This window comes from Pithys albifrons, chromosome 4 (assembly GCF_047495875.1).
Source record: "Pithys albifrons albifrons isolate INPA30051 chromosome 4, PitAlb_v1, whole genome shotgun sequence".
In the NCBI taxonomy this organism is placed as follows: domain Eukaryota; kingdom Metazoa; phylum Chordata; class Aves; order Passeriformes; family Thamnophilidae; genus Pithys; species Pithys albifrons.
In genome coordinates, this window is record NC_092461.1 from 79,778,830 (window position 1) to 79,802,302 (window position 23,473).

A 23,473-nucleotide genomic window follows, 5' to 3' on the forward strand; every position below is an offset into this window, starting at 1 on the left:
TAAGATCACAGATTTGTAAAACAAGTGAATGAAACAAAAGTGACAAAAGCCCTAACACAAAGTTTTATCTTCCTCCTCAAAGAAAGCTGTTAACTTAAAACGTAAAGATTAACTTCTTTAATATTTTGAAGTTATTCAGAGCAGAAAAATTAAGTAGAAGAGGGTGAGCAATAAACCTAAGGAGAAAAAGGAGATCAGGAAATAAAAGTCAGGACCTTCTATTACAGCTGGCTATGCTTTAGACATACTTCATTTGGATTTTTTTTGTACGCAGAGATCTCAAAACAAAAATTTCACTGGGGCAATGAAAATTGTATTTTTCTTACTTTACTATCCTTATCTAACCTATAATTCAATAAACTAATTATTTATTTCTTAAGAAAAACCTTGTAGATCTGCATGATTAAATCCTTCAGTGAAGTTACTATGGTCACAAAGTATTTAATATATCTGGAGTATAAAATATAATATGAAATATCAGACTTTAAAAAAACAACAAAACAACCTTGGAATACTATTATAGCTCTTTCCCTCTTTAAAAAAATATTTATTGTCATAAAAACAAGACAAAAACAAAAGTCCTATTACACTGTAGCAAAGTAGCTACCTCTACAACTGTAGCCACCAGGTGTTGATACGTTAGAAATTGTTAAGCCATTTGCTTCATTTTAATAGATACCATTTTCTGTTTATAACAATAACTAGGAATATTACCAGGAAAGTAAAATGCTAGTGTAAGCACATCTTGGGAATAGACATGACAATTCACTTATATTTTTTTAGACCTACTCAGATGTCAACAACACTGAGATCAGGAACAATGTTAACTAATGAGATCAGATCTGCAAGTGACTTCATCTTGTTTAGCTTCTCAGAGGACAATAATAGGTTTCCCTGAGCCCATGCTATATCCAGTCTGATCACATATACACATTGAAGTCTATGTTCCTGGGTGATTCACTAAGATTTCAAGACTTCATTAACAAATTTCAAATAAAATTTACCACATGTTTGAGTCTTTCTGATAGCTCTAACATGGCCATAGCAGATCAAAATAGCTGTTCCCAAATTCACAGTCTACCTGTGAGAAATTCAAAGTACGCAGGGAGTTAGATCTGTGATACGGTTTATGAAAGTTTTTAATACCCACTCAGAGCCAAACCTGTAGAAAATTAAGCATTTGGCACAAGCGGTGACTGAGCAATGGGGTTTACTTTTGCTTTAAGTAAATACTAATTATTCCTCAGTCAACATAAACTTCTCAGATCAACACATTGTGGCACATGTCTCTCAATGTATGACTTAATGTATGAAGTCATAAGTGTTTATTACTCAAAAGGGAGTAGAGATTTTTTTCAGCAGCTCATAAAAACCCTTGGTATTTTATGTAGCATAAAACCATACTGAACCAAATTCTGCTACCTGCATGAGGGAGGAAGCCAAACTTTGCCAACCTTTACTAATAGTCTTTACAAGAGTACTGCAGGCTATTGCTATACAGAGAATTTATCAAAAAAGTGTCCTCAAAGGAGACATCACCTAGTATTCATTAAGCAACGCAGCTAAAACAGCATGAAACAGAAGAATCTTAGATGAAATTAGTTAAATTTTGGAAACCCTAGTCAGATAAATTCTATGGGGTTTTGTGTAACAGAAGACTGGCTCTTATTGAAGTAATATGGGAAAGCGAATTTGGTTTTACACCTCAAAGTCCTAGGATGCAAGGATATCACTGATGACCTAGTTTTATACTTATCACAGAACTACACAACTTTCCCTTTATCTCTTACCTGTAGGACACCTGATAGAGGAAAACAATAATCAGATGATTGTCTTGCTGGCCTCCATGGAGAGTCCATGAACACCCTGAAGAGTGTCATTTATGTACATGAAAACATAGGTACAGTGTGGCCAGCAAGATCTTTAGAAATATAAAATATATTCTAAACACTAGCCTAAATAATCCAAGAAGGTAAGGTTCAGGGAGTGCAGTCTGACAGTAAAAACAATTCATCAAGTATATTGATTATTAAATAGATGACTAAGTAAAACATAGCTTGATCTTTTGTCTGACTATATAAATCCATACCTATCACCTAATTTGGTAGATTTGGTGCTTTTTACTGCCTTATATGTTCACAGGGCAGTGATCATAAAGGGCAAGAGTAATAATGGTTTTCTACACAATGGCACCACACCAGTATCAATCCATCTTGTGGCACTGCAACAACAAGAACATTAACTAGAGAACATTTAAAGAATTGCAAAATATCAAATAAAGCAAAATTTGGCCTCCATTCTTGCCACCTTTCATGTAAAAAAAGATGAACTTCTTAATAAGGTTAGCCCTGAGTGCCACAGAAACATACAGAGTTGCATGAAAATTCAATTTATGAACCAACATAATCCAAAAATATCCAAACACAGATCTGCTGAGATTGAGACAGCATTTGTGTATCTGTCTGAGGGGTTTGTAACTTTTATGTATATATGTATGCAAATTTGCAACATGAATTGAGGTTACAACTTGTATACTTGACTCTTTTCATGAAAAAATCAGATCGTCAAGAAGTGAACTTTGAGGGTCACTAAAATCAGATAGAAGGCATTTGGTTACATATTGCGTTTGTATTACAAGTCACATACTGTTGTCCTTATTTTAAAATCACTACTCGTATATCTGTATGCAGTCTGAGCTTTCCTTTCCCAGGAGAGTGAGCAGTGTATCTATAACTAGCTCCCATTTTGACATTTCATCCACTAATTCACAGGATAAACTGAGCTCCTCTTGCTAGCTCTGAAGGAAAGACCTTGCAGGACTATGCCTCAGGAGTGTAAGAAATACAAATCTTCATAGTCAGAGTGAAAAAAAGGAGGCAACTAATGCAGTTCCAGCTACCAAAATGTAATAATGCTCCCAATGCAGCATCCTTTGGCCACAGTGGTCCACAATAAAAGTGATATTGTTCTCGTGTGCTTTAACCTAGGCCACAGCTCACAACACAACTCCACATTATCAAGTCTAAAAAGTCATCAGATGCAAAACACAAAAATTAATTCCAACAATCAAATGTTTATGGAAGAACATTACCTTCACAGTTTGATAATACACATTTGAAGAAAAAAAACACCACATATTTTATTGGTGTGATTCTGCATGCACTTGATACAAAGCTCAAGTCATTACCCTTGACATATTCCCTTAAAAAGGTCCATCGGAACAAATGTGAGATACAATCCCTTCCAATGGCAGATAAGTTGGAATCCATTGAATTTCAGCAAATCTCTGAAGTTTCTATATACCAGATTTTCCTTAAGCCTTATCATCATACAGTTACTGTAATAAACCATTTTCGTACACCAGTTCCAAATGCATTTTTTCCATTTTATCATTTCTCTGAAAAGAATCTGAAAATAGGTCATAATTTCCACGCAGTTGCTTAAAATGCATGAATTTTCACCCAGTGTGTTTGAAAAGGTCTTTTGCAGCTATGTGAGACACACAGGAGTATTAAATATTCAAGGTTTATTTTGATATAAAACAATCAGAATTAATTTATTTATGGTCCTTAACAAGACATGATTATGAAAGAATAATAGTTTCAATGCTACAAAGGAACCACCAAAATTATCACAAAGGTACTTGATTTAGCTCTGTTTGAAACCCATGTCAGGATCTGTCAAATTACATTAAATCTGTATTAATTGCTGAAGCTTAAAATCCATTTATTCTTGATAAGATTGCAGTTTAATCCCCTATAAAATCAGTTGATAGCCAAATAATACTGTTAAAATATGAAATTCTTAACGTAATGTGTTTAACATCAAGGAAAATAAACAATGCTGATTTCCCTCAGTTGCAATGTGCCACACCCACAGTTAATAAAAACAGATAAATTAAGTGGTAACCTCTGAGCTCTGTAGAAAACAAGAATTTGTGGTGAAACACTCAAATAAATGGCACATCAGAACGTTGTAATTACCTGGACAGGAACTGGCTTTTCTTTGGAACAGCTATTTCAATTGCATTAGACATATTTAATGGGTTGTCTGCCACAGCAGCAAAAGCCCCATATCCTCTCCTGCACCACAGAACACACAAATCCAAGTAGAGTCTAAACAAAAAGACATAATGTAAATATTTTCTCTGACGGACAGCAACAACTCTTGAATTGTCAGCTGAGCAGGACCATTATTCCTGAAGCTATTGTTTCCAAGATGCAACACTAATGCAGTATAAAGAGATGAGCATTAAAAATATCCATAAGCACAAATGATTTCCCACACACAACATACAATATCCCAGAACTATATTCAACTGTGAACATGGGAAATAATTTCTAACAGATAGCACTACTATTATCTCAAGACACTGAAATACACAGACTGTTTGATATTACCATTACAAGACTATTTAATTGTGAATACGATTTGAGAAATATGGTGATACTGAAGATTAATAACATTTTTATAGTGCAGATGGGAAAGAAAAGTGGTTTTATTATGAGCAATAGAATAAACTGTAGTCTCTACCAAGAGGCCTCTAATACGTGAGAAACATACATACTTTTTGTACAAGGAATGCATAAATGGAAAATACCAGCTAAAATAATTTTAAAAAATTACATTCTGTTTGGGTGAAAACAATCTCATTACTCACCCTATATAAAGAAGCTTACGTTATATTACATTTGATTTCACTGCACTTAGGGGCATAGATCCGATCAAATTAAGTTAACAAATGCTTCTGTCCAACTACTAATGGTAATTAAAGGGGAATTTTAAATTCTTTAAAACCATTTCAAGAAGATTGCAAGTACACATTTACTAGGACAGAAATATTGAAAATTAACTAAATATTACAAAAGGCATTTTCAACTGGAAAAATGAGAAAGCATTAGGAAATTAAGCTACCACTACAACCTTAAGACAGCACTGTTGTAAGCACACTACAGTTTTAGCAGGAATTGAAAAAGGATTATCATTTGGCATCAGAAAACTGAAAAATGGAGGCTGCAATATTAGCTGATGATGAATATATTCACCATATTCAAGTCCAGCATACATCACAGCACCCAGCAAGCAGTTTAATTATTTCCCAACCCTTTTAGGCACTATTACATTCTCCCCAATAAAAATCTACCAAGAAATGGCAGTATTTAGTAACAATTATCCTCTCTTAAAGAAAGAATCCATTAATAGAACCCTGTCTTGAATTACAAACGCTTTCTGTCACAAGGCCAGTTTACTCTTTATGGTGTGGAAATACCTCGTGCAGTTTTCTGCTGGTATATCATGAAGTGTACATTGTACGTAATATGTCTAAAGCAAAATCTCCTCTGTCGTCAGGAATACTTACTGGGATATACAACTGAGCATATCAGTTGATTTCTTGTGTCATCTTCACCTTCCTTAAGAGCACTTTTCAAAACAGCTACCTGATCTTTTCCCAAAACAATCCTAATTAATTGCTTTTGTGTTAGGATATCAATCTCTTGGTTCGCTGCCTTAAGAAGTTTTTGTACCAAAAGTCCTGGTAACTCATCCAAAACTGCTCTTCCTGGCCAAATTTCTCCTGCTGCCATCTCTGTCAAAACACTTTTCAGTACCACCTCTGGATGCAAGTTTCCTGTGAGTAGTTTGCACCATACACTGCTAAATTACAGACTCTGTAGACTGCCCTTGAAAGCAGCTCCACATGAGTGGCAGAGAGACTTTGCACAGTCCTGAGTCATCCGTGATATCCTACCAGGTGCTGCCGTAAAACAATCTCTCCTATGCACTGGAAGCACACCTCAGATGACAGTTGGCTGCATCTCTTCAGTGTCTTAAAATGTTAAACAAAGCAGGAGAGAGGCACTGACCACAATGATGCAGACATGTAGGATCATTTAGCAAGCTTACAGACAGACTGATCTTAGTTCTGATTTAATAATTCAACTAATTTTGTTCAATTAAAAAAAAAGTGAAATAATCTGTTACAGATGAACTGAAAATGCCCAAGTTGTTTAGAATTCTTAAACTTTTTAAGACCAGCTGAACTATGTCTGAGCTTTGTTGAAGTTAAATTCTTAAAAATATCTCACTAAAAAGCTACCATTCTTTCTTAAATATAGTGCAACAGGGTTATTCTGGCTTGAAAGTGATAAAAATCTCAAAAAGGTGGCCTTAGAAAATTGCCACTTCATGACACCCAACAGGAGTACATTAGAAGCTGTGAGAAAACTGCTCTTTTGCACCCCAGTCTCATAGAACATCCTTCCCCTGCACCAGTCACCAAACACACCTCAATCTGAAGGTGAGTGAGAGACTTCGTCACTGCTGGTTGCTGTTCCATGGGGCACAACTGCATGAATGCTAAGAATGAGATAAGAAGATACTGTTTATAGTACCTCCTATCCTCCACCCGCACTTTACAGAAAGCATGACAGTGGTAGCATTCACCATAATGCAGGAAAAGGGCAGTAAGAAGCAGACTAGGGAAGACAGATGAGACAGGAGCAGGGAGATATGCAGTCACTGAAGCATATTTCATTCCAGAACTTGGAATGGAGCCCAGAAAACCAAAGTCTCAAACCCTCCTCTGCTGTCAGCTAGTATTTACAAAAGCTAATTGCAAAGCTCTTTTCTCAGATTTGCAGCTGGACACAGAAAGGGCAACAGTTCTCTGCAGTAACTCATTCCTTCACTATTCCAAAAGGGAGACTGATTTATGCTATAGTTCTTAACTTGGGATCTCAACATAATACTACTAAAGAGAAAAGGAATTCTTTTTTGTTTAAAAAATACATTATTTTATACTATAAAAATGTTTCAAGATTAAAAGCACTGGAAAAAATTATTTTAATCCGGTGCAGGATGAATTAAACTTTCAAATACTGTAATTGTTCCTACATACACTGTAGCATGCACACACAAAACTGGCTTACATCTCTTTTCATCTGCAACTCTGGGTAAATTAACACATGGTCCATGTAAACATGTATGCCAGTATCAATTAGCTTTCCTTTCTTCAATTGTGAAAGAAATTTCATTCTTGCTCTGCTACACATGGTTTCATTCAAATGTAAAGGTTGCCATACAAAGAAAACGGTCCTCCGAGCTGGGGTGAATGGAAAACAATGCAAGGAGAAAAAAAAGTGAGATGTGAGATGGGCATCCTGGGAGTCTCTGTCTGCTGCTCCAGCATTTTGCTGTGCAATCCATAGCATCTCATCCAATCCTTGCAACTTTTCTCCCCCATTGCCTCTTAATATGCCTCACTTAACAGGATGCCCAGAAGTCAGCAATGAGTTCCAAACTGCTATAGAAGATGAACACCATGAGGTTCACCAGAAAGCATTGGAAGCTCTCATCTCACAGAACTAAGTTGAATACAATGATTATCCTCAGAGAGATAGATGACGTTAACTCATCTCTACAACACCAACTATTGTAAAGAAATGTTTTTAACTTCCAAATGTCAAAAAATGCACATTTTCAACAACAGTTTATGAAGTTGCTGTTATTTTCTGATTATTGACAGTTAGTAAATCAGGATTTTCCCCATGCATTATATTTCCTGAATTGTAAAGTTTCTGTCTGCAAGTTCAATCTAATGAATGTCAAAGCACAGAACTCTGGTGAAATGTTAAACAAAGCACGAGAAAGGCATTGACCCACAAGGCAGATGTGTAGCATCATTTAACAGGCTTACAGATAAAACGTATTTCTGAAATAACTCAGCAAGCATCTGCATAAAGCCGACTGTTGATGGGAACCAAAGCTGACAAAGGCATAACAACATAAAAATGCATCTGTGATCTTACTCTGTACATAGTTAAAGTGACAGCCCATCAGTGTATAATTATCATATATTACTAATGGATATTAATCAAACATTCATTACTGTAATTAGAAAAACTTGCCTTGAAAAGCAGTCTGACTTTTCACCTCTGGAACTGTAATTGACATGCAAATGAAGTCTTGATGACAGTCCTTCGTGGGAGAAATAGTGTCTTTCTTCCAATATTAAGTTTAACTGCCAGTTTCCATCCTCCGTATATGAAATTCAAGTCAGTTTAGATGATCTCACACCCTATTCAACTCCTGTTAAGTACTACACCCATATCGAACAGGATGCAGAAATAAAACATAGGCTATGTACAGGTTTACTGAGTGGGGACTAAGTTTTTCTTTGAAAGAAACATGGACTATCTGTCTACAATGTACAAAGTCAAGTCTGAACCAGGATTTCAGTTGTCCAGACACACTGATACACTTTTGAACTGTGTAACGTTTTTGTCCCTTCAAAAGTGTCATTTTTGTATACCAGAAACCCACAAATATTAACCACATACAAAGGAGACCAAGTAGCAATATAAAGTCTGCCTTTCAAATGACTCATGTGGAAAAATAAAGCATTTAGGAGATAATTTTCTGAATTGCCAATATCCCTGCAGGTCTCACATAAAAAAGAAAAAAAAAAACCCAGAGATGCAATCTTTGAGCTCAGGTGTTGATACAGTCCAATGCCTGCTTAAGGCAATGATAGACATTGCATTCCCAGCGCGAGTCACGGATTTCAGTGAGTATCAGATCAGGCTTCTATGGATTATCCTAGCTATGCTCAATCATGAGATGTTTTTAGCAGTAAAAATTACATATGCATAAGTTAGAGGCCCTATCAGGCTATACTGGCTTAAGGACATATTCTTTTTACACACCTTGCTGAAAAAGTAGACATCTATCCCCATTTAAGTCTGCTATTTATTTCAAAGGGTGTTCTAATTTTACCCCATGTAAAAATCATAACTAGACTATCTCAAGTCTGGAGAAACCCACAAGGATCATCAAGACCAGTTCCCTGAAGGACTATGTGAAACCAAACCATATGACTAAGAACTTTGTCCAGAACTCTGAAATGCACAGAAGACACTGTTCTCCCAGGAAAAAGACTGTTTGACCTTACAGAATATTTGGAAAGGTTAATATATATTGAAATTCAGACTGCTGGCAAAATACAATGGAGAATTAATTTTAATTTAGAACTACAAGCATATTTTATCTGTCTTGACTTCATCTAGTATGTAATTATTTAGGGAATATGCAGCATGTTACAATTTGTTTAGCAGTGTAATTTTTTTAATGTTATTATTCTAAATTACTATGCTATTTTCACTTATATTACCAGACATGATCTGAAAGTAGGAACAGACTATCACACCTGAAAGAGGAATTTCATTTGGAACTTACATGATAAATAAAAATCTAAATATTTGAACATCTAAAAGCATAACTTTATATGGTTTACTCTTTCATTGGCTATACATCTTCATTATTTTATAAAATTAATTCCAATTGTCCTCACTTGTAACTAAGCTGGCAAACAAAACGCTAAAATTATCTGTACTACTTTGGTTTGATGTAAACTCAAGGCTGATTTCAAATTCGTTCCCTGGACAACAACAGCCTACCAAATAAAAGGTGACCATGTTTTTACTATAACAGGGATGGCAATACTGTATTAAGTCACTGTGGAGGAGACAGTGAACACATCTCATGTATTACTGTGTTCTGAACTATGCAAATGATTTCCTGATTGTGATATTCACTGCATAAGACATTTCTTAGACATTTCTGCTCTTGCTTTACCCACGGATTATTCAGAGGCTCAGTGTCCTATGCCCTAACCCTTAAGGTCTAAAATTCCAATGCATTCCTTAGTTGGCTATAGAAGCTACTGTCACTGATGACCTTGAGTTTTTTGTTGGTTTGTTTTGGATGGGAGGATTTGTTGGCTTTTTTTCCCCTCCAGTTGTCATATATTCCACTATCCAGATGATTAACTTTTATTCCTCTCTTTCTAAAAAAAAAACAGAAACAAAAAAGACCCAAACAAAACAACAAACCAAACCAAACGAAGAAAAACACCCAATGAAACAAACAAAAAACAACAGTCCAGGATGAGGTAAAATTTAAAAATCTCCAAACAAAGGAATCCCAAAAAAAGGAATTACATAATAAAAACAGGTTTTAATTTGGCTTTATGTACTTACATTTCCACCTACTTGAATCCAGCATTAAGTCAAATCCATTCCTGCTTTCATCCCGCTTGCTTCCCATTAAACACACCAGTCACAAACCTAGTTTTCTGCATTTTCCATCTACTGAGATAAACTCCACTGCAAATACATTTCTCCTTCCTTTTAATGCTGTCCAGTTGGTACATAGAAGGGAACAAGATCGGGTCTATTTCAATAAAATATACACTTTTGAGTATTTGGGGTTTTTACAAAGTATTTTATTTTCTTCAGTAAATCTTTGGTTTAATTTTGTTTCTATTTATTAGGCACTAGCAGAATTAGTTTAAAGTAGAGATAAAGCAAGACTAATTTCATCCTACCTTCAAAAAGTATTTGACCTAGCAACAAATACACAAAATTAATACTACTTCTTAAAATATGTCCAAGCAAACTCTAAGAAAATCTTTAACAAAATAAGCATTAATACTACATATGCCACACTTAATTTTCCAGCATACACACAAACTTAGCTCTAGAGAGACTTCAATGAATTAATTTACTTACTTTAGCTAGTATATTGTAATGATAATAACAGAATCTATTAAGAAAGGGCTACATGATTAGGCTCCATTAAATTGGGGGCAACAATCCATGACTAATCTGCAAATTCAAAGAAGGAAGCAAAATGAATTTTTTTCAGTATTTAGCTATTTTAAACAGATAAAATGTGCAGCACACACACTCATTCATCAATGTATTTAAACATTTTCTTTCTAATACTGTGGCTTAACTTTTTCTACCACAGAACAGACAGCAGGGATGAACAAACTGGAAAGTGACTGAGCATTTGGGTTACACAAAAGTTTCAGTATTGGATGTTAGGAGGCCCCAGTTTGGCTCCAGGATAACTTGTCACTGAAATTCAATTGGATCAAGAACTCTTCTCTTAATTGCTGAATTACATTTTCCCTGATGATTGTTTAAATACTATATGCTGATTTTTTCCCCCAAAAAATACATATAAATAAAATTAATATTGCAAATGTCTGAGTATTACACAAAAACATGCATTCAGCTTTGAGTAATAAATTACAACACGAATTTAATCCAATTTGTTTGTATCCACTAAAATAGAATGAATCATATCCCCACTACCAAATGGTACTAATAAATTATTGAGCTCTGCTAGTGGTGGGAAAATAATCATCCTATTAGATTTTACAATACAGCTCTATTATAGGCACCTTTTATTTATTTATTCAAGCATACAACATAGTATACTAAATAATATATTGGCTATTTACACTCTGTAGAGAGCACGTATCTGCATGTATCAAACTGTTTAAAAATACGATTTCCTTTACCAAGAGTAAGGTGTGTTTACTATTATCAAAAATATGAGTGCAATGTAACTGCACTGCTGGTGCCCAAAAATTTTGGCCAGTCACCATGACCATGCAGAAAAACTAATAATACACCCAATGAGTGATTATTCTGGAGAAGTGGATTTATGACTAGTCAGGTCCACCACATGTGCAGCTAAGCGAGTATATGCAGTTGGTCTGACCTAGGGTTTATGGAGTCTGCTACCGATTTAAGCTATTAGGTCTATAAATTCCTATATCAAGGCCACCTAATGGCAATAGTTAAAGTGACTGCTTCAGACCTGAGGTGGGAGTGAGGAGTGCACTTACAGCCTTCCACACCTTTCAAGAAAGAATTCACCTTTCCTCCTCAAAGTTCTCATTGCTTCCGCCAGAAAGACAAGAACTCTTTTAAGTGTCGCATGTGCCTGAACAGCTAATCTCGGCTTCTCTTCAGCCTTCCCTAGGAGACCAAAGAGTAGGGAGAGATCAGCAGCAAGAACAAGGCAATTTAAAGGGAACTCACTCTCTCACTTTTGTTCTCCCTGTGGTTGAAAACAAAAAAATCCCCATCGAAAGATCAACCCTGACTTAAAGCTAAATTCAAAGCATATGTAAGCCTGAATAGGTACTCCACATTTAACAAGTATATTGGTAATCTGAGCAGTAGCTGCCACAAGTTGGATATGGAAGGAAAGATGAGTATGGAGCAGTTTACGGTTAGGCTAAAAGTTAAGGCAAAATTGACAATCTGGAATAATTTATGTTCTCTAACAACACAAGGGTCTCAGGTACACACAATAACAGAGCCAACACAATGTTCACATTTTAATACAAAGAAGTAAAACATTAAACCAAACTAACCCCAAATGCTCAAAAGCACAACACTGCTTCACTCAACAAGAGTTCAAACCAATGTCTAAATCAGCTACAAAGACTCTGCATGCTAAGGAAGCCAGAAAGGCTAAACTAGATTTGGTAGACTCATAAATTAAGTAATTAATTATACCAAAAGTAATGAACAATGTCAGTCCTTTATAAAAACAAACAAGGAAAATTACAAGAAAACAATCTATATCCAATTTATTCATCAATATCCCTTAATTTGTAATAAAATAAAATCTTGAATTTTTCTGCAATAGCCTCGGGTTCAAGTATTGTTTCTTGCATATGGGACACATATCACACAGAGATCACTGGGAGCATTTGTTTTAAATTATGTACCATATTAAAAATGAAAATAAACTTTAGCATGATACCATTACAGAATAATAATATTGAAGCTTTTAAACAAATCAGATTTACATTTGTGGGCTTTCCTATGTATTAATTTCTCTGCTCCTAGAGAGACTGTAAGTCCTTGGGAAAAGACCAATTATTTTGGTCTTACAGCAGCTCAAGAAACAAACTACAGATAAAGCTGAATAGCAGAAAGCAAGTTACAGTTTCCATAAATGTGCCAAGTCTGCTAGAAAAAATGAATAAATTCACAATTTTCTTCTCATTGTATGCAAAATTTCATTTCAATAGAAACTGAAATGGTCACAGAGATGAACCTTCTTTCTCTAACCATGCTTTGCTGTGTGTTGTCATGGAGGCACCAGAAATTTAGAATAAAGAAATACAATGCAATTCATTTCTACGAGATCCTGCAAAAATGCTGTGATCCTTGAGCAATCACTTAGCAAATGTTTTTGTCTTCAGAAGGGCTCTACAAGTGTAACACAAGTGTTGCTACTGCATTTCAGCATTTCTCACAAAAAAACCCCTCTAATATGGCTCTGACCAACTAGTGCTCAACATTGAACATCTCATACAGGGCAGGAGACCTGCTCCTGCAGTTCATGTTCAAAATGCCACTCAGCATAAAGAGCAAAGAATCAGGTCAAGAACTTCAGTTTACTCTCACAAGTTGCCTTGATTCTGTCAAAAACATACTCTGAAAAGTAATTTAAAATAAGAGATTAACTACTTTGCAGCCTGTTGCACTGATTTTACAAGTACCTTACATACTACCTGCTTTGTAAATGACCAAAGCACTTGAATGCTACAGAACGTCCTTTTGTTTAACTTTTCTCTTTTTATACTTAAAATCTCATTACTAACTGTGCAAGGCTTTTTGCACATAAATTTCTAAAAAAGAATGGCATTTCCTTATTTTGTCTAAATCTACCTCTGAGAATTATGAAAATCTCATCAAACCAGAAATTTGTAAATTGCTATTCCTTTTCTCCTATCCACCTGCTTTATAAAGATATCCTTTTTTTCCAAAAATACATTTTATTTGAAGACAAACAGTATGACGGACTTAATAATATACACAGAATAGTAAATGTCATTTTTTATTGAGCTCATTAGAATATTTGTGATGTGCCAGTAGTCTCAGTCTCACAGGCTTCATACGATTGGTTTTGCTCCTTGACTAAGAAATTAGTGGCATGACATAGCAAACAAATGAACATTTTCATGCATAAATACATTTGTTCATATATAATTCTGCTATACAACTCTCCATGTAAAACACAGCATGATGATTCCCAGTAATGACATTTATATCTTGCTACAGAGAAGTAGAATACCACACAAGTAATTCTGAAAGTCATACCCCAAAACATCACATTATAAGAAAGACCACACAAATTTGCAGGCTGGGGGAAAGAAGTGAAAAATTAAAAATGGCAATTTTTGTATTAAAAAAAATCAACTCACACTTTTGCCCAAGGTGAAATGAATGGTCTTCAACTACTAAGCCATTGCAATTCTGTATATTACATTACGTAGATACTGAAAAGAGCTCTACAAAGAGTATCGTATGTGAAGTAGTTTTCCTGGACCAAAAAAAAAAAAAAACCAAAACCAAAAACACCAAAGCAAAAACCTCAAAACTAAACCCAAAATGAAACAAAGTGGGAGATGTAATTATAGTTTTTGCATTAATAAGTTTCTAACAGAACAGGAATCAAAATTCTCTTTTTCTCCTGAGTTAAGAGCACAGCCAGCTGGTTTGAAACCATTGAGTAGTGTCTCCCAAGTGCAATACCAGTAGCTTGGGGGTTTTTGTGCTTTTTTTTTTAAGAAAGTAAATCTGCACTTTTAAAAAGCAAGATCCAAATGTGGAAGAAAAATGCTTCATCTCCAGTTTATAATTCCACTTAAGTTCACTTTATCATGTAGATATCCATATCAAAATTTTTAAGAAATATATCTTTTTCACTAAAAGCTAAAGTGCCTCCTAAATAAACATTGCATCCTTCCTTCTAGGGCATTTAATTATTAATAATACAGTGATATACATACAGTACTTTCCAAAGTACCAGTAATCCAGCAATCACTAACCCTATTTTGCTGCTGTTATTAAAGGACATACACCATCTAGATATTTGGGATATTTTCCTTGAAATATAATTTTAGTAGTTTTTTCAAATATTACATTTTATGGTTTTAAAGTTCTTCCATGAATGAATGGAGTTGCAGAACCACTGTTCACTTTTTAATCTAAATTGTTTTGACAAGATGATGCTTGCAATGCTTAATATACTTAACAATAAATTCTTCTAATTCTACCTTTTTCATTCCTTGCTGTGCTGATTCTTCCTCTTTTAATTCTATTCTGCCACCCCATTGCTACTAAAAAGGTACATTGGGGTATTCATCAATATTATTTACAAAACTGTATATAAATGTATATTTATAAAGTGTATATGGCAGTAAACACTTCTCTGCCAAGTAAAGATCTGTTAGAGGGAACAGCTAGGTAAATTATAGAACCACAGAACAGTTTGGGGAATTTAGTGATGTTCTAAAAGACAATCACAAAAAAAAAAAAAAAGAAAAGCAACACCACAACATAATAGATGTAAAGCAGATGCAACAACAGTCGACACCTTTAAAGGACCATATCATGTCTGAGCATTATGTCCAATTAATACAGAGCCAGAAGACACAGCTTGAAGAGAATAACTCATCTTCTTTGATATGCTTGTGAAACATTTGCACCAGTGCAGTTCCAGCACCACAAAACCAGAATGTGCATTCTTCCAAACCATGAAATGAAGCTTGCCCTATGTGAATGGTATGCTACAAGACTCCAAAATTCTTTCAGCTGCAGAATGGAAAAAAGATAAAGACACTCGCATACTTCAGACATCTCTGGAACACCATGCATACATAGAACACACTGACTCTCAATACTTCAGACTGGACAAAGGCAAATGCACACTGCCTGCTGTCTGGCTATGCATGAATAGATATGGTTGAGACTACTACCACAAATGAGACACCTGGATTTCATCTCCATTTCCCTTCGGTTTTGTTTTTGTTTTGTTTTTTGTTTTTATCCTGATAACAAGACAGAAGAAACACAGGACAGTAGTGAGACAGTAAATCTCAATGTTGACTTCCAATGTTGGATGCACACAAAGTTACCACAATGAAGATAACTGACATTGCTAATAATTCTCTCTTATTACCTCCAATCAGATACATCATCTTGTTCCACCTGCAAAACTAAACCAGCACATGGGAAGAAAGTATGTGCAAGCATAGTACTGAAGTCAAACTCAGGAAGCTGGCTGTAAACATTCCCTTCATTTGAAAAATTACTCAGCTACCATCCTATCAACATGTGCCTTGAAATTCCTTCAGTGAGGATTTACACCCTGAAAATTAAATAGACTTTCAAGCACAATTCCTGAACAACTTTTTTTATCTCCCTTTTTCTCAACAGAAAGAAAAACTCAAGAAATCCTTGATTGCATCCAGCATAGTCATCACATCAGAATATTAAGATGCTGAATCTTGTAAGATGTTGCAAGTAACTCAAGCAACTGCAACCTATATTCAAAATTAACACACAAAGCTTAAAAAACCCCACCTTTTAGGTATGACACCATCCGTAACTACTGAGACCTTTGATTATGTGTTGATGTCACACTTTTCTCACCTGAACTACAGCAACGGGGGTTTGAAACCTGAATCTAGATATCTAGAAATGCACATTTCCTTCTCAGAGTTACAGGTTCATTTCTCAAAACCCTAGTTTCCTTAGAATGAGAAGTCAAAAGATGAAAAATCTCTTACGTTAGTTAAAGGTGATGGCAAAATTTTCAAAAGGAGGGAAAAAACTGGAATGTGTGACGTTCTTTGAAATGCTACCAATACAGGGACAAGGGATCAGGTAGAAAGAGATGAGAAGTTTCTCATATACAAAGGCTAAAGTATATGAACAGGCAACTGTTCAAAAGTGGTTCTCATCTAGCAGAAGACACTGAAGAGATATATATAGTCAAGTTTATTTAGCAAGACAGATTATGCAGTACTAGCTGCTATCATTAGGGCTTCTTGAGCAGATTTTCAAATGACACAGTCAATTCTTTAAGAAACACAGAAAAGTAGAAATAAACTGTGATATCAAAGCACTGCAAAGTATTTTTCTAGACAATCTGCCAACTAGACAAGTTAAGAAGGCCGAAGTCAGCATAAGCATCTGTCTTCCAATTAGAGAGCCACAAATGACATATTGCTCAATGGCAAATGATGACTGCTGTCTTATATTAAGATGGTTGCTTTAGCAGATGTTTTCAAATTATCCCAAGCTATGTCACAGGGAAAGGCAAAAGAACTGGAAACAGGCCCAGAGAGACCTGGTGCACCAGCAGCCTTAAGAAGCCATTTAAAAAGACATTTGGTATTTTCTCATAAGGCCGTAGCTACAAAAAGTGAATTCAGAAGGGAAGAGGGGAACAGAAAATATGTTATATTCCTCAGTGAAAGTTTTAAGTATCTGACTACAGGATCATCTGGAACAAAATGTATTCACTTCATCTTTGCTTTGACAGAGACACAGTCTAGGCAGACAGTTCATCAAAGAAGAGAAGAGGAAAAAACCCTCAACGATTACACCAGAAAGAGGTCCTTCATATTACTGTTCTGCAATTACAGAGCTAGGGCAAAAGAAACTCTTTTTATTCTCAACATCTCAAACAGTAACCCTGGTATCACATATCACATGCCGACTCAAAAAATAGAATTCAGCCTTGCTCCCTGGTGAGAATAGGTAGACTTCTTTTACTGCTACAAAACATCTGGGACCCCAAAAAGATTAGAGACAAATAACAGCTTAAAAAGAGGCGCACTCACTTTCATCGGAAGTGATCAAATGAGTAAGTTTCTGTCAAATACTGCACACAGTTAGGACAAGACCGGTCTTCAAATCAAAAAACACGATGGGGAAAACAAGTTATTTCCCAAAATCACACAGTAAATCACATAGGTATAGAAATGCTTAAACACAATGCAAGCAGAAGGGAGAATTACAGCATGGAAAAACACAGAGGCTGTGCCCATCCAACGTAGCATCGTTCTGGAGAGCAGGTCCGGAAGCATGTGGCAACAGTAAGAGCACACCCTGGGAGACAAAATAACCAAGAGGAAGGTGCCAAAAAATGCTGCTACAAGTTAAGGAATGGGTGGGCGTTTAGTCTTGACCTACAGTGAGGGAAAAAAATCCTCTCTCGTTACCATGGAGATCCCCTTTTGAGGTTTCTTTGGATGAGCTTTGTGCACAAGTGCAAAATTTGGTATGAGAGGAGAACATGTATTAATGATGTGCCACTGACAAAAACAGCTTTCTTAAATCTTGAAAGATAATACAACAGAGGCAGTAAAATTAAGTTTAGAGAAGAAGGACTGAATAAACTATCTCACGTAAAAGTACCTTGAGTCCCCATCACTTAAAACAGCAATGCCAGTCTCAGGGCATTGCATCTATTTCAATTTGGTTAAAATTTGAGTTACTGGATGGTATGAGATCAGGGTGAAAATTACAATGAAAAAAATTCCACAGCTGCTGCTTACTACTCTTCTTTGGTACAGGATTACCTTTATTTATTACACTAGTTTATGAATTATTCATGCAGTTCTTTTTGTATTTCCAGATGGCAATATCACTAGCCAGAGCTCCACTGAAATGCACCACCTTTACAGAAAGAATGACATTAAAAAGTTTAACTCAAACAGATTACACTGATATGCTTCTGAGTATTAATCCCACAAGAGATAGACCAGAATGAGCCTTGAATTAAACAAGTCTATTTAACATACACAGTTCTGGTGAAGAACAAAAAAAGAAAATTTTAATTCAGGAGCATGTATATATGTAATGGAGTAGCACTGCACTCTTTAAACTACTTGGTAAGCTCTCTAATAAACAGCTATTTTGCTCCCATATGTTTTGAATATTTCACACTAATTTAAAGTTACCTAATTTAAATATCTTATGTAGTTACCTATTTTCAGTTATCTGAAATACACAGTATCAGACAGAGAAGTAAGCTATACAGCAGAAAGCAAAGAACTGTGTTGTTGCCACTAACTATTCCCAATTACCTGTAATCATCACTATCAGCAGTTTTATCTTCAAATATATATCCTATTTATCTTTGAATATGCACCCTTTAGGCTTTTGGATCCCTTGGATCAGTGAACACTGTTCAAATTCTGAGTCTTTTCAGCATATACACAGGAGCCACACAGGCATAGAAATTAGTGTTGCCTTTTTAAAGGTGCATTAATATTGAAATACAATCCAATACAACCAGCTGAGTATACACTATGCCTACAAGCACACCTTACCTTTCATTTATAAGTAGTCTATAAGTTAAACAACTACCTTTGTAATATATATAATCAACTTAATGTGCTGTCCACTACATTTCTCAGCATCTGCTTGTTAATGTTCTTTTTTTTTTTAATCTTTCTGTCTTAATAGCTTATTTAGGCACCTCTGACAGGTGTAGAAAACAACATGAATGAGATGGGATTACCCAAAAATCAATCATGTGTGAAACCGAAGCACTTAAATATTAATTACTGGGGTTTTTTCCTCTGAGATCAAATTAAAACATCAGTCTCCTTCAGAAACAAGCACGGTGTAGCCGTTTCCTTGCCGGCATCCTGAGCCGGGTTTAGTAATAGCAATAAGAGAAGAGAGAGGGGGGAATAAAAATAAATAAAAAGCAGCCGTAATTACATAACGGACCTCGCTAAACGTCTCTCCTCCCCGGAGGACGGGGGGGACCAACGGGACAGCGGCGGCCCGGGCCACCGCGCTCCGGCACCCGCTCCCAGGGGGAGCTTTAACCTCCGCCCCGAGGGGTGCCCAGCGGAGTGTCACTGGAGCTTTTCGCCGCTAACCATCCACACCTGTCTGTGTCGGGGCCGCGGGCGGCCCGGGGAGGGGGAAGCGCCCCGCCCGACCTCCCCCTCTCGGCGGCGAGGGAGCTCCGCTTCTCGAGCGGCCCGGGAACGCAGGCTCCTCAAGACCGCCTTTCTCCCGTCCCCTGCCGGCTTCAAGCGCTCTCCCAGGCACCCGCGTCTCTGGGCATGGAAGTTTGGATCGGGGTCCGGGCGAGCCCCGCGGGACGCGGGACGCTCGGCGGGGCTGCGTGGTGCGTGACCTCTTGGTTCCACGGGATCCCCGCACTTAGGCGGGCTCCGCCGAGGAGGGAGGGAAACATCCACCCTGCTGCTCTTGTCCTGCCGGAGAGGGGCGCAGGACAAACTGCCCGAACAAGTGGCGACAACTAGTTATGGAGCCCGCGCGGGGCTGCGGGGGTTGGCAGGGCAGGACCCGGGACGGCGGATGCCCCCGCGTCGCTCGCCCGCAAGGCTCCCCGGGGAAGTGGGTGCCCCCCGGGCAAAGAAAGAGGATGGCAGTCCACGGCGGCTGGCAGATCCCCCGCGGACGGGGTATAGAGCGCCGCAACACAAGGCCAGCTAGGAATTACTCATTTGAATGATGCAGCAAACGAGGACGGGGGACAAATCACGGGGACGACGACTACTGCTCCCGTTGCCACTCACCAGCCCCGATTAATAAATAATGCACAGTTCCCTGACAGAGGAAGCGCTCTCCTCTTCCGCGCAGACAGCAATTAATAGCTAAGCTCCAGCCCATGAACCGCTGGCTAAGCGCTCCCGCACAGTCGCACCCGCGGTGCCAAGTGCGAGCAGCACAATAGCGGGGACCTCTCTGCCTCTGCCTCGCAGACCAGGGTGGGAAGCGGATAGGGGGATGAGGAAGCCAAACCTCTGGCTGCTAAACCCGATCCAACGAGACGCGGAGTGTCGGGCAGCGGCGGCTGCCGGCGCGGCAGGCGAGCCAGGCAGGCTGCCCGGCAAGCGGAGGGCGTACCGCTCAGCACGCCGCCGAACACCATCACCCCTCGGTACCGCCAGCAAACAGCAAGCCCGCATTTACCTTTTCTGTCCGCTGTCCGTCAGTCAGGCGTCTGAGGGAGAGAAGGAGAAAGGGAAGGAAGGGAGAAGAAAGAGACAAGGAAATACAGAGAACGAGAGGCTGCTGCTAATCCCCGTGTAGAAAGACTCCCAGAAGCAGCAGCAGAAGCAGCAGCACGCGTGTGTGCGTGCCGGGAGTGAAGCACAGCCCTCCTGGCGATGCACCGGCGCTGGCACCCAAGTACTGTCATGTGCGTGTCTCGGTGTGTGTACCCATGGCCAAAAAAAAAAAAAAGGAAAAAAGAAAGAGAGACGGGGAGAGACTCGTCAGTCAGTCACACGCCCGGCTGTGCACTCACTGCTGGGAACGACGAGGAGGAGGAGCCCAGCGCTCCCCAGCCCAACCACCGGAGGAGCCGCTCGCTACTACGGCGGCGGTGCCCCTGCCCCTCCGCGCCAACCCCGCACGCCCGACCGCCCTTCCCGTCCGCTCCCAAGGACGTGCCTTCGGGAAACACCCCCAGGGCCTCCAGCCCTGGGAACCCCGCTGCATCCCGGGCCCGGCAAGAAGCAGATGGAAAAAGCCCTACCCCCACGATTCTGACCACAAAATGCCGCTCGGAGAGCAGCCCTTGGCAGAGGGGATGCCCCGTGTGGGTCGGGGATGCGACGCCCCCCGAGCGCTCACGGCCGCGCTGGAGAGTGCGGGGAGGGGAGCGGGGGACGCAGTGTTTCCTGGGGGTGCTACTGCAGGCAGAGGCGGGGGCGCGACAGACGGACCCCCCAAAGCACGCGCGTCGCCCGCTGTCCGTGCATGGGGGGCCCGGTGGGGCGGCCGTGGGCCGGGGGGCGCAGGGTCTAGAGGTGCGTAGTGTGGGCTGGACGTTTATGAGAGCTCTAGGTATAACTATAAATACTTGTGTTAGCGAGTATAGAAAGTGAAAACGTGGTGAAATACTGTGCCCATCCAGGCCACGGTACGGGCACTCTGGTAACTCACTTGTCCAGTCAAGGACACTCAAGTTTTAGACAAGGTTTGTGACCTACTGAAAGGCATTTGAACACTGGTTCAAATAAATTCTTTACTGAATAGTAAATACCCATCTTTTGGCCGTATAGCCGCATATATGCATATGAATGAGATTTTGAAATACAATTCATGAAAAATCTAAAATAGAATGCTCAGATTATTCTTATAGTCCTAAATTAGTCCTAAACTAGTGGATCTTGCCATCAAGTTTCAAGATGTGATTTCTTTAAGGCTCAAAGCAGGAAAAGTTTGTGACAAAGATACCTGGTATTTTATTTTTTTAACCAAACAAGTAATACATATGGACTAAAAGTTAATATTAGTCATAGAAAAAGGTTTATTAAATGACAAGCATGTAAAAAAGTGGTGGTGATAGCAGGTGTGCAGTGTACACTAATTTTTTGCTTGTAGTGGACAACACAGACTTAATGTCTCAGTGTTAAAGCAAGGAGGAAAGGAAGAAATGTTGTTGATATTTTTAATTCCAAATAAAGGTCATATCAACAGGCTAGGTAGGATAGGATATTGTGATACTTGATAATTCTATTAATAATCAAGCGATCAACAAATTGAGTAGGGAAAAAAATTGTCAGTCTATTTAAAAGTAATTGTTGGGATTTTTTTGTTAGTTGTAGTTGTGATATAGGTGGTGTAGAGGGGAATTCACAGAAAAGGTTGTCCATCTTGTAAAGATTCAGCTGTTGACAGTAAAATACTTTGAGATTTCCCAGAAGTCCTGCAATAAAATGAAAAAGACTAAATTTGTTGTTATTAAGATGTATAAATCAAGTCAGCATGACATTGTTAAAAAATCAAATTGCACCCCAAGGCCATATAATTTGTTTGTTTATATAAAGTATAGTTACACTTATCCTCTTAGTCATTTAACTAAAACACAGATGCTGAATCTGTGCTAGCTCAGGTAAATAGGCTCAATAGCAGGAGGTTCACTGTTTAATTTTGGTGCATACAGCACTATCCTATGCAGTATATTAGTCTATCTCTTAGCAAGAATTTTTTGACTTGTCATCATGACTGTATTTTCAAGCCAGTTTCAAATCTGGCAAAATCTATGGTTTAATATATGATGGTTTGCAAGGACCTCAAAGTAGAATTTATGTAATGTTTCCTATATAATTATGTGAAGATTTAGCCTGCCCTCCGTAGGCCTGTGAAGTTATAAAGCAGATTTAGTCATTTTACGTGTGATAGTTCTATGAAAATATTTATACCAAATGGGTTGATTACATTAGTTAGTAGAACTAGGTAGTCATGAAAACAGATAACATATTTCTAGCCTTCATCCAAACTTCCATAAAATGAAAGTAGAGCCAATTTCCTTTGAAGACTGAAGAGCAAGAAAGAAAGAGGAGATATTTGTGCATAAAATTATCTGATCTCAAAAATAAAAACCAACATGGTGATTTTTGTTCTTTTTTTTACTTGCAATCCCTATTGTGAATGCAAGCCATTAAATGAATTTTCTGGATCCTCGTTTCCCTGACTTCAGTGTGCCTGAGCCAAGAGAGTAGGAGAGGGAAGTCTTGTCATAAATACTCACCTAATAGTTCTAGATGTATCTGTATCCCAGAGAAGTAGGAAGTTCAAGGTGCTTTACATAATGATAGATGGTCTTTATGAGCCACTAATTATTTTGATTTTAGGCATAACACTTGTCAGTACTGGTAGGCCTAGTACTCACGGGTGTCTCAGAAAATGTGCAACTTGCAAAGATTTCCAAGATGGGAGGAAAGATTCTTTACCTGGCTACATGAGAGATGGCCTGAACAAAGCTGAGAAGAGGCTGTGAAGCAGAGGGTTTCAGGAAAGACAGTAAA

The 23,473-nt window shown here is 38.1% G+C and overlaps 1 protein-coding gene across 1 annotated transcript in view; it reads right to left on the bottom strand.

Moving 5' to 3' along the window:
* The window catches only part of DLGAP1 (DLG associated protein 1), a 423,046-nt gene extending 402,055 nt beyond the window's left edge, over positions 1-20,991 (bottom strand). The window contains exon 1 of the mRNA XM_071554752.1: positions 20,628-20,991. The gene's annotated coding sequence lies outside the window, so the exon portion shown is untranslated. The remainder of the gene's footprint in view (positions 1-20,627) is intronic.
* Positions 20,992-23,473: the final 2,482 nt, after the last annotated feature.